The 14,885-nt window shown below is 47.1% G+C and overlaps 1 long non-coding RNA gene across 1 annotated transcript in view; it reads left to right on the top strand.

The window, feature by feature from the left end:
* Positions 1-4,677, top strand: part of LOC107182994 — a 71,059-nt gene extending 66,382 nt beyond the window's left edge. The window contains exons 3-4 of the long non-coding RNA XR_001513772.1: positions 3,307-3,469; positions 3,873-4,677. This is a non-coding gene — a long non-coding RNA (uncharacterized LOC107182994). The remainder of the gene's footprint in view (positions 1-3,306; positions 3,470-3,872) is intronic.
* Positions 4,678-14,885: the final 10,208 nt, after the last annotated feature.

Raw genomic sequence — 14,885 nt, 5'->3', positions numbered from 1 at the left:
CAAAGGCCACTAACAGCCCAGCAGTTGGGAGTATGTGGAGGGGGGTTCTTCTGCCAGGAGGTGCAGAACAAAGGAGGGCGGGTGGGAGAGAAGGAAGAGGCTGAGCTGAGTGCATATCCTGGCGCCTGAGTGCATCTCCATCTGGGCAGGACTAGGCCACTGGGGCTGCCCTCAGCTTCCCCTACCGCGCAGCCTGCACTCTGGACAAGGCTCTGCAGAATAGCCTGTCTTCTTCGGCCCCTCCTGCTCCTGAGAGGCAAGTTTCCTATAGGACTTGAGTGAAATAGCACCAGGTTGCCAGGCTCCGGAGGCAAGTCCCTATCAAGCTACTCCTGGCCGAGTCTCCCCTCAGGGCATTTGCCTTTATCAGGGATAGGTGCTGTCAAACTTGCCAGTGGTGGGATTTCTGACCCAGAGTGCTGGGTGAGGGAGATGATTTGGATCGGGGCCCTTTGCAAGCCATTCAAATTGTCTCAGGTTGGCAGTGCTTCACTGCAGCGCTGGTCACTGGAGGGGCTGCGTGAGCTCAATGGGGCCCCAAGTGGTGGGAGCAGGGAGACAGGGAGACAGGGAACTCCTGGAGCATACAGTGTGGCCAAAGCAAGGGGGACCATCCAGCACTCAGAGCTGTTGGTGTGGGATGGTTCTGCCTTGGCGGTGATGAGTGCCTATCATGGGGACATCCAGGCGCAGTGAGAAGGCTGGGCAGGGATGGTGTGGACAAGGGGATTGTGGAGGTGGGAACATGCCAGGCAGGGGTAAGGACTAGTGAGCCGCCAGGGAAAATGTATACAAAGGTTGTGAACACCAGACTGGCTCTGCTGCCTGGAACACCCTTCCGCCTGGTTCCTTCCAGTGAGCCCTCTCACCACCTCCAGTCCTATCACCTGCTCCATGAGCCGGAGTTGAGTGCGATTTCTCTGTGTAACCTCATGTTGAGCCCTCGTCCAGTAGATCTGTAAGGTTTGCTGGCCAGCCTACATCCCTGCCTAGACTGTAAGCTCCTCGGGGCAGGGCCTGGCCTGCAGTAGGGCAGCATAGACCTGGTCCACAGTGGGTGCTCAGTCAATGGGAGGTGGTAAATGGAGGAGTAGTTGAGAGTGCCAAGGCCCTCAGACTGGGATGAGCCATCTACTCCTCCACAGCCTGGCCTATCTGGGGTGGGCACAGAGCCAACCAGAGAGGTAACAGCACCATCCACACAGGCCACTTCCCAGCTCCTCCACTTTCTAGTCCCCTCCTGCCCTTATGTGAGTCTGAATGACTTGGGGAAATTCCTAACCTCCCCTTTCAATTGGGCCATTGGCCCTGTGAGTTTGCCACAACATAATTGCTCAGGTCCCTCCAACAAGGGGACTGTGTCTGTGGCTCGATGACTCATGCACTCTGCTCCATCCCACAGCCTTGGGTGGGACCCAGGGCTGGGGTTAGTGCCAGCCAGAGCAGACTAGGAGCTTGGACATCCCGTTGCCCCAAGCCAGTCCCCAGGAACAGAGCGTCCCCAAGGCTTTAGGACAAAAATCTGGAAGCAGGGAGGCAACTCTAGCTTGAAGTGAGATCTGAGTGATAAAAAGGAAGAGACTGAGGAAACAGTGAGCTCAAAGGCCCTGAGGTAGGAATGAGCTTGGTATGATCAGGAACTGGAAAGAAGGCAGGGGAGGCTGGAACATGGTGAAAAGGGGGTCAGTGGGGCCCTAGCCAGTTTTGCTCAGTGGACAGAGTGTCCTGGGTTCGATTCCGGTCAGGGGCACGTACCTCGGTTGCAGGCTGGCCCTGGTTGGGGTGTGTGCAGGAGGCAACCGATGGATGTGTCACTCTTACATCGATATTTCTCTCTGTCTGTCTCTCCCCCTTCCTTTCACTCTAAAAATCAAGGGAAACATAACCTCAGGTGGGAATTAACAAAAAACAAAAAAAGAGTCAGTGGTAGGACCTAGATTAGATTGAGTCCACCTGGATAACTGGGATAATCTCTCCATCTCAACATCCTTAAATCAAACCTCTCTGCAAAGCCTCTGTTGCTGTATGTAAGTATAACATATTCCAGGTTCTGGGGACCACAACATAGATATCCTGGGGGGACATTATTCTGTCTACCACAGTGTCTCTCTCATCCTTACCTTTCTCTCTCACGCTATTGCTATAATTCTGTTTTCCTATCTATCTACCTATATGATCCATTTACCTGTCATCTGGCCACAATTTATCTCTCTTCCTACCTCTTCATCAAGTCTCAACAAGTTATTTATCAATCTATTACTCCTCCATGGCTTTAATCTTTCAATTTGAAAATTGAATCCCCCCTCAGCCCTCTAGCTAATAAACTGACTTTTAAATTCAATTTCAATCCTGGCCGGTGTTGCTCAGTTGTTAGAGCATTTTCCTGTGCACTGAAATGTTTTGGGTTCCAATCCCAGTCAGGGCGCAGACCCAGGTTGTGGATTTAATCCCAAATTGGGGCACATGCATGAAGCCAAATGGTCAATGTTTCTCTCTCTGTCCCTCTCCTTTCCTCTGTCTCTAGAACAACGAAAAACATATCCTCAGGTGAGGATTTAAGAAAAGATACTTCAGTCTATCATTATGAATTATCAAGCTTCATATTTTCACATGTGTCATATATGTGAACATTCTTTCTTAATGTCTCCAAATAAATTAAGTAAATATTGAGTGCTTGCCATGTGTCCAATTCTATGTCATGTGGGTGAGATAAAAGGCTTGTGACACCCCCAGTAGCCATATTGGGTCCTTTTTCATCACCATCAATGCCATCTCTGCCAATCCATGCATACTTCCAATTTGTTATCCATATACAGACCATTTTTATATGGACTTTCCAGCCACATCTGGGCTGTTCTAGTCTGCCTTTTGCTTACTAGTCATCCTGGGTATGCCTAAATAATGCAGGCTCATTTTAACTCAATCTTAGATCAACTGTGGGTACAAAAGTATATCTGCTAGGCAAGCATCTTCTACATCAAGTAACAAATCCTAAAGTTAAATGGAATTTATTTTTAGGTTGACTGGGCAGGTAGCACAGAAGATGGGGCCTCCAGAGATGTGACATCTGGCATGAGTGGATACATGCAGACACACAACACACACACACACACACACACACACACACACACACACGTACACACAAATGCACATGTACATACACAAGCATATTTGTGTCCTCTTTTTTCCCTCTTTCCCCACATAGTGGCTCCTTCCTGACTCCCTCATTTCCTCCTCCACTCCCACCCCCAGGGCCAAAGCAGACACTTCAGCACTGACTCATGATCTCCCTCATCTTGTTTCCAGTCTAGGAATCTCACCTCCTCACCTTGGCTGTGAGGTCTTCTGAGGCAAGAATGATGCCTGTTCTTTCTTGGGCATGTCCTCCCAGCCTGGCCAGCCAGAGGCCTGGACACCTAAGAGCTGCCGGCCTTTCCTTGAACTCTGAGGGCTTCTGTGGAACAGAGAGGTAAGAGGTTAGATGCCCAATAATAGAGACTCTCCAGAGAAGTCCCCACTGCCCAACACAGTTTGCTCTGCCCCCCAAGGAATCTGCCTGTCTTGACCCAGCTGGTTGCCAGGGTAATGAGGGTTTTCTCCTTTGGTAGAACTCTCTTAGAGGAACTGCACTAAGTGGGTAATCTGCTTGGAGCTGGCCTAGTGGGGATCGGCTCAACAAGAATGTCCTTGTTTCCAAGCATCTCCATTGCACAAGCATCCAGTGCCAATTCCTGTCCAAGCCTCTCCTTGGGGCTGGCTGGAAACCCAGCACATTTGGAAGCAGCTTGCCACCAGCCAGAGCTGCAGGTCCTGGATGTCCAGCAGTTACATACCCAAGGCCAGCCCAGGCTCACAAGTCACTTTGTCCACAGCCCTAAGGGAGTAACAGCTTGCTCCCCAGTGTCTGCAAGAGGCTCCCAAGCAACCACCTTGCACCCTGGAGCCCTTCCCAGCGGTGGGAGGCTGGACAAGGCCAGGACACCATTAAGGAATCCCTGACTGGGGTGAGGAATCTCGGGGCCAGCTGGCCTTGCTGCTTCTGGTTCCACACTGAGCCTGGATCCTATCCACTTACTATCCAAATCCAATGTATGCCCGTCTCTTGTCCTGTGGTATCCCAGGGCAGAGGCCTCATATAGCACATCTCTGTAGCCTGAAGCTAGCTCAGAACAACCATAGGAATTGTATGCAGAACAGATCTGCACCTATGCACAGCTCACACCAACATCCCTAGGCCCAGAGCCCAAGCCCAGCCTGATAGCAGTCTCCACCTCTCTCCCCCAGCTCAGAACCCTCACTTAGTAAGTTTCATTAACTGTTTAGAGCCCATCAGGTAATAAATTATCCCCTTATTTGCTCCCTAAAGGAGCCAGGCTGGGCCAGATATCCTCAAACTGAAGTGTTGGGAAGAAATGGTACTCCCCTGTCAGAGGAGGGAGCCCCCACAGGAGGCCATGCTATTCGGAAACTTCTCTCTTCCCACATGGTTCCCAGTCCCTGCCTGGCCCAAGCCTAAGTCCCAGCAGACCACAGGCCAACTTGGGTCTTTTCCATGTCTTGCCGGATCTCAGCCTCCATGAAAAGGCTCTGGAAGGACTAAGAATCTCAGGCTGGGCCAGCTAGATAAGCCCAGAGGGACATTGCCACTGGGGCCCAAAGAGGGCCAAACAGGCACCAGGCCACTACCTTCATATGCTTACGGAATTATCTTCCTAAATGGTCCTAAGTCCCTTGAAGACAAATCTGCCCTAAGATAGAGCCTTGTTTGTGTAGGTGCTTGTTAAATGTATGCTATTCTATATATAAAAGCCTAATATGCAAATTGTCCCCTTGGGCTGTCGTTCAACCAGGAGTTTGATTGGGAGAATGGGGAGTTTGACCACTTGCTATGATGTGTGCTGACCACCAGGGGTGGCACGGAACATGGCGGGTGTTCGCGACAGTGGAGGTGCTGTGGGCCCCGATAGGCCCTGATGAGAACGAGACCACGGCGGGATGGTGGAGCAGGTGAGCGGGTGGGTGGCACCAGGCCAAGGCAGGTGTGAGCGGGGCCTGATCGCCCCCCCCCCCCTTCAGACAGCAACCAATGGCAGTGGCAGGGGGTGAGACCACAACCCGGTATGGTAGAGCAGGTGAGGGGGCGGTGCCAGGCCAAGGCGGGGTGCCAGGCGGGGCTGTGGGGCTGTGAGGCACGTATTCATGCACTGAGCCTCTAGTTTTTAATAAAACCAAGTTACCCTCAGTAAATGCATGGGAGCGGTCTCTGTAAGGTTGCTAGATTGGGGGGTTGGGGGGGGGAGGATTTGCTTTGATTGATCAGAAACCCTGGGAAAGGGGGAAAGGCTTTTGCTTGAACTGTTCAACTTGACTTGGAGCCAGTGCCTTTGGTTCTTGGTGGTTATTGGATTAGGCCAGGCCCCTCAGCTCCGAGTGGGGTGTCTCACACTTAGATTCTGGTCAAGGCTCTGACTTGGCTGGAGTTACTGTCTGCCGCCAGTTTCCGGGGAGGCATTTGGAGGCCCCAGGGATCTACATTGCCTTCTGCCATCTGTGGCCACTGGGCTGGGTCTGAGAGTCTGAGGAGAGACAGGTGGCCTGGCTGGCACATCATCCAGACATCTCCTAGTGCTGGTCCGTACCGTCCTAAACCAGTTGGCAAAGACTGCAGAGGGGTGCCTCTCCCAGGCATGCATTTATAGTGCACCACAGAAAGAGCCAAGGCTGGGTCTTGCCAGGGCAGTGTCTTCAGCCACAGATACTGCCTGGGCAGCTTTTCTCTCGATCCCAAACCCCTGCTGCAGCCCCTGCCTGGAGCCCAGGAGGCGGAAACTGCTGGATTAGTACTCTCTTGAATGCCAAAGTATGCGCTTTGCACAGAGCTTGCCATAGATAGGCAGCCAGCAAACATTTACCAAATGACCAACAGAATGAATGTCTCTCTCCCTTAGAGGAGGCCACCTAATGCCATTGACCATATGTGAGAGGATAAGGACTGGATTCCAGAAACAGAGGAGACAGAAGAAAGTGTGAGCAAATCACACCTGCATCTGTGCAGTCTTCCCAGATTTCATGTTTTCCCTTCAGGATTCCCCAGATGTCTACAGGCACTCCGATGCTAAGGGCAAGTGATCAGTTTTCCTAACACTCTAAAACGGTGACATTTCAAGTGTGATTTGTGACCAGCAGCATCAGCAGCACCTGAGAGCTTGTTAGAAATGCAGATTCTCATGCCCGACTCCAGACCTAATGAATCAGAATCTGTGCTTGAATCAGATCCCAGGGAACTGTGTGCATGTTAACACTGGACAAGTACGACCTGAAGCAGCTAGTGATTAAACATAGGACTTCTCACCTGGCTGCTAAGATGTGGCAAACTACATTTGGGACTTCTACCTACCTTGATGACTCAGACAAATTATTGAGTCAGATATTTTCTGTATCCCCAGCCCTTGAATACTGTCTAGAACAAGCATGTCAAACTCAAAGACTAACATGGGCCAAATAAACAAGGTTTAAGTTTATGTGGGCTGCCAAAAAACAAAAGCTTCAATTTTCATAGAAACGTAGGTTTATTTTGACAGAGACATGCTGAATACAAAGGGCTGAAATAAATGTGTAATCGTTAACATAAAATAGTAGAACATTTTAATAAAAATTAGTATTTTTTTCTTGAACATTAACTTACCAGACATTGAATAACTGCATAAATTAATAAGCATAACATAAATAAACCTATTTTTCTTGTTCTCCGAAAGCGAAATATTTCCTGTTGCGCACACCAAATAGGTCAGTACAAGACTAATGACATGGCAGGCAATCGGCTGCTAAAATATAGTATTAGTGGAGAGAAATGGTGCGCCTGCGCGTAAGGCACTTAAGAATGCAACAGGATTATAGTAATCAGTCATTAGTGAATATTGTAGTTCGTTATTGATAATTATATATAACAGGATATTGTAAAAATTAAGTTATGAAATTTTTTTGGAAATTTCTATTAAAACGTTTCTCACATGCCGTTATATTGGCCAGGCTGCAAAAATATTCGTTGTGGGCCGCAAGTTTGACATGCCTGGTCTAGAACATCGTAGGCACTCAGTAAATATGCCATGAATAAATATTGAACAATTCTTGTGCTCTTTTTTCTATTTAACGTGTTCAGGGTATGCTGGACTTCTGTTTCTGGACATCAATTGCAAGTTATTAGAAGAATTTTTGTTTCCAGTGGAAGAACAGATATTGTTAAATGAGCAATTACTGAGTGCCAGGCCAATGCCATATCATGTGGATAAGTTCTCAGTCTTTTACAAAGTGTGGTTCAAGGCCAAGGGCATCAAACATGACCAGGTGCTTGTTTAAAAATGTAGATCCCTGGGCCCTGCTCCAGACCTGCCCATTGAGAACCTTTGGAGATGAGACCCAGAAGTCTGCATTTTTTAAATATATATATTTTATTGATTTTTTACAGAGAGGAAGGGAGAGAGATAGAGAGTTAGAAACATCACTGAGAGAGAAGCATCGGTCAGCTGCCTCCTGCACACCTCCTACTGGGTATGTGCCTGCACGCAAGGTACATGCCCTTGACCGGAATTGAACCTGGGACCTTTCAGTCCGCAGGCCGACGCTCTATCCACTGAGCCAAACCGGTTAAGGCAGAAGTCTGCATTTTTAACAAACATCCCAGACACACTAAAGTTTGGAAATTATTGCATCCCTAGTTTGCAAAGGAAACTAAGGAACAGAGAGATTAACTGACTTGTGCAAAATCACAGAGCAGGTGAATGGTGGAGATAGGCCTCAAACCCAAGACTGCCCAAATCCAGAATCCACAGTTTTAACCACATTGTCTATTATTATGCTGGAAAAACTGATGCCCAGGCTGACTGTGTGTATTTAACCATGTGTATCATTTTGTGTGTATCTCACGTTTTCCCAACGTTTGCTATATCGTTCTTGTGGAGTCTTGGAAGGCAGTAAATGTGTTTTATTTTTCTCAGTGTCTGCAGCATCCATTACCATGCCTAGAACCTGGGAGATCCTCAACAAAAGTTGTTTGGATTGAATTTCTACAGATACATAGTTATCCATCCGTATAAACATAGATACTCAGAGGTCATCTCATTTTCAGGTAGACTCTTAAAACAAGCTGTAACAACTGTAAACTTTCCTACCTTCTCTTGAACCCACTCCATCAGACTTTTGCTCATGCCATTTATTGATATAGCTATTGTCAAGATCACCAGTAACTTCAACCTGGATGAACCTAATGATCAATAATTGTTGGCCCTTATCTCACCTGACTCCTTGGCAGCTTTGGACATTGAACCTTTTCTTCCTCCTGAAACTCTCTTCATTTGGCTTCTAACTTCTCTGGATTCTCCTCCTCCTCTTCCTTCCATGCTCCCCCCCACCCCCCAGTTTTGTTACTGTGGTTAAATAGATAGCATAAATTGTATTACTGTAACTATTTTTAAGTGTGCAGTTGTGATATTAAATATATTCACATTATTGTGCAACCATGACTACCATTCATCTTCAGAACTCTTTCATCTTGCAAAACTGAAACTGGACTCATTAAACAATAATTCCCCATTTCCCCCTTTCTCCAGCCCCTGGCAACCACATTCTACTTTCTGTCTCTATGAATGTCACCACTCTAGATATCTCATACAAGGGGAATCACACATTATTTATGTTTTTGTGACTGGCTTGTTTCATTTAGCGTAAGAACCTCAAGGTTCATTAATGCTGTAGCACATTGCAGAATTTCCTTCCTTTTTAAAGATGAATAATATTCCAGTGGATGTATATACCACATTTTGCTCATCCATTCATCCATCAAATGGACACCAGGGTTGCTTCCACATTTTAGCTATTGTAAATAATGCTGTGAGTATGAGTGTACAGATATCTCTTCAAGACTCTGCTTTCAATTTTGGGGGGAATGTATCCAGAAATGGAATTGCTGGAACATAGGTAATTCTATTTTTTAATTTTTTGAGGAATGGCTGTACTATTTTACATTCCCACCAATAATACACAAGGGTTCTAATTTCTCCACATTCTCATAAACTCTTGTTGTTTTCTGTGTTTTTGTTTTGCTTTATTTGTTTGTTATTATCTTAGCCATCCTGAGTATGAGGTGCTATCACACTGTAGTTTTGATTTGCATTTAGTGATGAGTAATGTTGAGTATCTTTTTGTGTGCTTATTGGCCGTTTGTATCTCTTCCTTGGAGAAATGTCTGGATACTTCTTTTTTAACATCTTGCTGATTCCTCCTAATTTTGCAGTGCCCAAGGGTAGTATCCGTGGACCACTTCTTTTTCTTTTTTTAAAATATATTGTTATTGATTTCAGAGAGGAAGGGAGAAAGAGAGAGAGAGATAGAAACATCATGGATGAGAATCATTCATTGGCTGCCTCCTGCATGCCCCCTACTGGGGATTGAGCCTGCAACCTGGGCATGTACCCTTGACTGGAATCGAACCCAGGACCCTTCAGTCTGCAGGCTGACGCTGTATCCACTGAGCCAAACCAGCCAGGGCAACCACTTCTTTTTCTACACTCACTTCCTTAGTGATCTCAACCAGCCTTATATCTTTAAATATCATCCACCTACTGACCACTATCAAATGACATCTTCAGCCCAGACCTTGCCCTTGAGCTGAGGCTACCATTTCTAGCTGCCTACCGGATGGCTGCACTTAGATGTCTAATGGTATCTCGAGTTTAATATGTCCAACACTGAACTCCTTATCTTCTACCAAAACCTACTTCTTCCACAGTTTCCCCCATCTCGGTACTGATAGCTCCATCTTTCCATTGGCACAAGGCAAACCTCTTGTCCTCATCCTTGACTTCTGGTTTTCTCACACCCCATCAACAAATCCTGTCAGAGCCATCTTCAAAATATACAGAATTTGACCACTTCCACTGCTACCGCCATAGTCCAAGTTAACATCAGCTCTTACCTGATTTACTTCCGTGACCTCCTCACTGGTCTTCCTGCTTCAGCTTTTCCTCCTTCCGTCTGTCCTCCATCCAGCAGCAGAGTAACCCTTAAAATCCGGTAGCACATCATGCCACTCTTCTGCTCAAAACTGTTCACTCCTCGAAAAGCCGGATTTCTAATAATGCCCTCTATACCTCTTCTTTGTACAGGTACATATTAAGTACACTCTTGCCTCAGGGCCTTTGCACCTGCTGGTCTCTCAGTCGACACAGTGGCTCTCAACCTTTTCTTTTGTGCCATGGACTCCTTCTGAGTATAACATCTTCAAATCCATAAGATCAGTTATGTAAATAATAAAAAAACTATATTGACATACAAATCTCAAGATATTTTAAAATGTGTAATATAGTACTTTATGTTTCTTATTAACTCATTGAATATAAGAGTTAGCAGCATTTTGAAGTAGTGATGAGTATAGTGATATTTTAGATATTTTCAACAACTATAATGTGATATGAAAATATCTGATTTCTACTAGCAACAATGTCACAGGTGCTGCTACTATCGCTGTCATTTGCTGTCTGCATTCATAATTGAAGAGCATGCTGAATTTTAATTAGTGAAAATAAAGATATATGTGTATTTTCCCTTCTAAGATCAAGACTCCCTGAATTTTATACACAGACCTCTGGAGGGGAGGGGTATGTGTGGACTCCAGTTAAGAACCCTGCGCTTAGGCTGCTCTTTCCCCATAAATCTCATAGCTCACACCTTCACCTCCTTTTCCTCAAAAGCCACCTTCTCAGTGAGTTCTTTCCTGAGGACTCTAAATTGCATCCCCACGTTCCCTTATCTCCCTTTCGCACTTAATTTTTCTCCACAGCACTACCTTCAAACATGACATATAGTTTTTTCCTTTCTTTTTTTTTTATAGCAAGTTCTCTTTTTTTTTCTTTTAAATATATTATTATTGATTTCAGAGAGGAAGGGAGAGGGAGAGAGAGAGAGAGATGGAAACATCAACAATGAGAGAGAATCATTGATCGGCTGCCTCCTGCACGCCTCCTACTGGGGATTGAGCCAGCAACCCAGGCATGTGCCTTTGACTGGAATCAAACCCGGAACCCTTTGGTCCACAGGCTGATGCTCTAACCACTGAGCAAACCAGCTAGGACTATTTTTTTACTTTCTAAGCAAATTGTATAACCCTCACCAGTTTTGCTCAGTGGATAGAGCTTCAGCCTGAGGACTGAAGGGTTCCAGGTTCAATTCCAGTCAAGGGTCTCATCATTGATGTTTCTATCTCTCTCTCTCAGTACCCCTTCCTCTCTGAAATCAATAAAATATATATATATATTTAAAAAATAAACAAATTGTGTATCTCCTTTTACTAGAAAGTTCCATGAGAGCAGGTTTTTTTGTCTGCCATTGTAGCGCTGTGTCCCCAGCACCGAGAATGGTACCTGGCATACAGAAAGCACTCAATAAATATTTGTTGGGGGGAAAAAGAGTGATTATATCTCTAAGAACTCTATGTTTCTTCTTATTTTTTTTTCAGTAAAAAGTTAATGATTTGTGAGACTTTTAGTAAACATTAAAAAGTTATAATTAGCTTTGTGGCTATCATTCTGTTAACATTTCCAAGGTTAACCTTAAACAGCAGAGCGCTGTAGGAACCCAAGGATTCTGATGGAGCTTCCAGTCCTAAACAAGCAGGAGCTTCCAAGGACGTTTTAGGAAACATGGGTCGTACCCAGACTCAGGGAATCACTTCAGAATCAAGGTGCTGCACATAAGATTCTTTCTTACCTGCTGTACAGCAATCAGGCCCCCATCCTCAATCAAACCATTAATACTAATATTGTTTATTCCTGGCAGTGTGGCAGATGGAAAGCACATAGGCTTCAAGGTCAGCTGGACTAGGTGCCAATTCTGCTACCACTTGCTAGCCCGCCTGATTGTTGGTAAGTTACTAAACCTCTCAGAATAGGTAAGATGGGTTTTTGTGAGGCTGAAATGGAATGGCATATACAGTATACAGCACAGACAGGGCACTGTATAAATGGTCATTCCCTCCCTCTTCCATCTCTCTAGGTCATTTTTTAAAAATATGTTTTTATTGATTTCAGAGAGGAAAGGAGAGGGAGAGAACAACAGAAATATCAATGATGAGAGAGAATCAATGATTGGCTGCCGCCCGCACACCCTCAACTGGGGATCGGACCCATAACCCAGGCCTTGATCAGAATCAAACCCAGGACCCTTCAGTCCACAGGCCCACTCTCTACCCACTGAGCCAAACCAGCTAGGGCTCTCTAGGTCATTTTTTATTTTTTTAAAATATATTTTATTGATTTTTTACGGAGAGGAAGGGAAAGGGATAGAGAGTTAGAAACATCAATGGGAGAGAAACATTGATCAGCTGCCTCTTGCACACTCCCTACTGGGGATGTGCCCACAACCAAGGTACATACCTTTGACCAGAATCGAACCTGGGACCTTTCAGTCCACAGGCTGACGCTTTATCCACTGAGCCAAACCAGCTAGGGCTCTAGGTCATTTTTTAACTGCTTGCCAAGGTTTGTGGGATCCTGATGGCCAAGAGGTTGTCCAGTCCTCTCTTGCACATAAACCCTCTGCAACTAAACCTAACCAGAGCAGTCCCCTTGGACTGTGCCACTGTAAATCGGTGCCTTCCCTCCCACCTCAGCTGTGTGGCTGAGACTGACATCTGGACCTTGGTCACAAAGCCCACCATCTGTCACAGCTTCTTCTGGCTTTCCCTTTTGCCGACACTGGGAGATCTTGTATATGTCCTCATAGAGGGTAAGACACAAATCACTGTCCCGTTTTTTAGCATTAAGAGCTTTTAGAGGGCTCATTCACCCTTCCAAAAGGTAGGCACCAGGGAAAGTGCTAATGTGCACTGTGCACTCTGAGCCAGGCCCTGCTTTACACACATAGCATGTATGTGTACATATATACATATATGTACATATATACACATGTGTCTATATGTACACATGGCCTTAGGAACCCTGCCACCACTCCATTCCACAGAAGAGGAAAAAGAGAACCAGAGAGGTGAATTCACTTGCCCACATCAAACAGCTTCTGAACTGAAGGGTCAGGATTAGAACCCAAGTATTTAACCATTTTTTTACACGCCTACAGCCTGTCACTGTCGCTGACTCGGGCTTTGGCAAATCCTGCTAACTGACCACTGAGAGCTAAAGCCAAGTGGGAGGTGATACACAGACTGTCAATCTTGCCAGCCCAGCCCTCCCAGACTTTGTGAATGAAGGAAGAGAAATATTGAACTGACTCCCTTGAGTTCCTGTTTCTTTCTTGTTGCAAAGGTGCTTATTTCAGCATCCATCATCTCCCTCTTTGTTGTGTAGACAATCAGTCCCGTCAGAAGATTTGTGCTGTTATGAGTTTATTATTAGATTTATTTCTCCTATAAGAAATGTGCTCACAACATCCCATTGGGTAATCTTTTTAATTGTGACATAAATGTCACCTTATGTAAATGGAATATTTATCTTACCCTGGTCGGGGGCAGAGGGGGGAAAAAAGAATAAACAACCTTCAGTCTTGGAGAGGGAAGGTGGTTCCTGGCCCAGTTCATTACTCATCCATGTGCCTTCAAAGCCAAAGGTGAGCTGAAAAAATTATTGGATCATCTTTGAGGGGCCCCCAAACGGTAGGGTGAAGAAAAGTTGGCCATGATGCTTTGGGGATGTTGGGCCAGGCTCCCAGGTCTCCCTTCCCAAATCCCGCCCGAGACCTGACCACCTCCTCCCCAGCTGGGAGCATCGGGAGAAGGCTGCAGCTTGCCTCTCACTCCTCCCCATCCAGGAGGCCAGCCGGGCTCCTTCCTCGAGAGAAGGTGAGCGCGGCGGGCACTATGGGTTGAGTGGGTGTGGCCCGCGGCTCTGGGAACCGACCCAAGGCCCCGCCACCGCTCGCAAGCCGCCCCACAGTCCGCCTGCCTGGCGAGCACAAGCTCTTCTTCCAGAAACTGCGAGGATCCGAGCGCACTGTTTGTGCACCACAAGGTCAAGTCGGGAAGTGGAGCCGGAGGAGGAGGGGCGAGGAGGCGAAGGGTGGGGAGAGGGGCGCCCCGCTTCCTCGCCAAGTGCCAACCCTTGGAAGTTGCCCCTCGGTTTTTAACCCTTTATGGGGAATGGGAAGGACAAGCAAGGGGAAGGGGATACCCCGGGGCAAACTCCTCTAGGGCCAGGACCTGCAGCCACCCACCCACCCATCACTACGTTCCCCACCCCCGGAAATGCGGGGCAGAGCTGGGTGCCAGGAGGCACCCGGGCGGGAGGAGGGGGCGATGAGCCCGAGAGGGACCCTCTATGGACTGCCCCTCCTTTCTAGAGGTCGCCCACAATTTCAAGTTTTCCCCGCCCGGGATGGTAGTTTCCATCTGCTGGGGGTGGGGGAGGAGGGCCGCACCCCCTCCCCCAGACCCGCGCGCGCCCTCCCCTCCGCTCCTGCCAGCACTTTCTGCTCACTTCTGGCTGTAAAACGCCACGCGATTTATTCGATTCGCATTTTAAATCAGCGATCCGGGAGCAGGGCCTAGGGCGGGGGTCTTCCAGCGCTGGAGCCCCGGGAGGCGGGGTGCTCTATGCAAACCTCGTTCCCTCCGCGAGTGTCGCCTTCAGGCTATTTGCAAAGAAACGTCTTTTTGACGCAGGGAGAAATGGCAAATTTTAAGTACGTCATTAATATGGCGCCAAAAGATTTTTTTAAGTATAAGCTTGCCTTTTTTTTTTTTTTAAAGGTTGCGGGGGGCACCGCCCGGGTCTGGGGCGAGAAGGGGGCGGGGTGTGAGCAGAAAGTGTGAGTGAGAGAGTGGAGGGGCGGGGTATGTGGGTGAGTGTGTGAAGTGTGAGCAGACCTGATGGGACTTGCTCGGG

The sequence above is a fragment of the Myotis davidii genome, unplaced genomic scaffold (genome assembly GCF_000327345.1).
Source record: "Myotis davidii unplaced genomic scaffold, ASM32734v1 scaffold471, whole genome shotgun sequence".
Lineage (NCBI taxonomy): Eukaryota > Metazoa > Chordata > Mammalia > Chiroptera > Vespertilionidae > Myotis > Myotis davidii.
The sequence above is the reverse complement of the archived record's forward strand: the minus strand, read 5'-3'. Positions and strand labels throughout refer to the sequence as shown.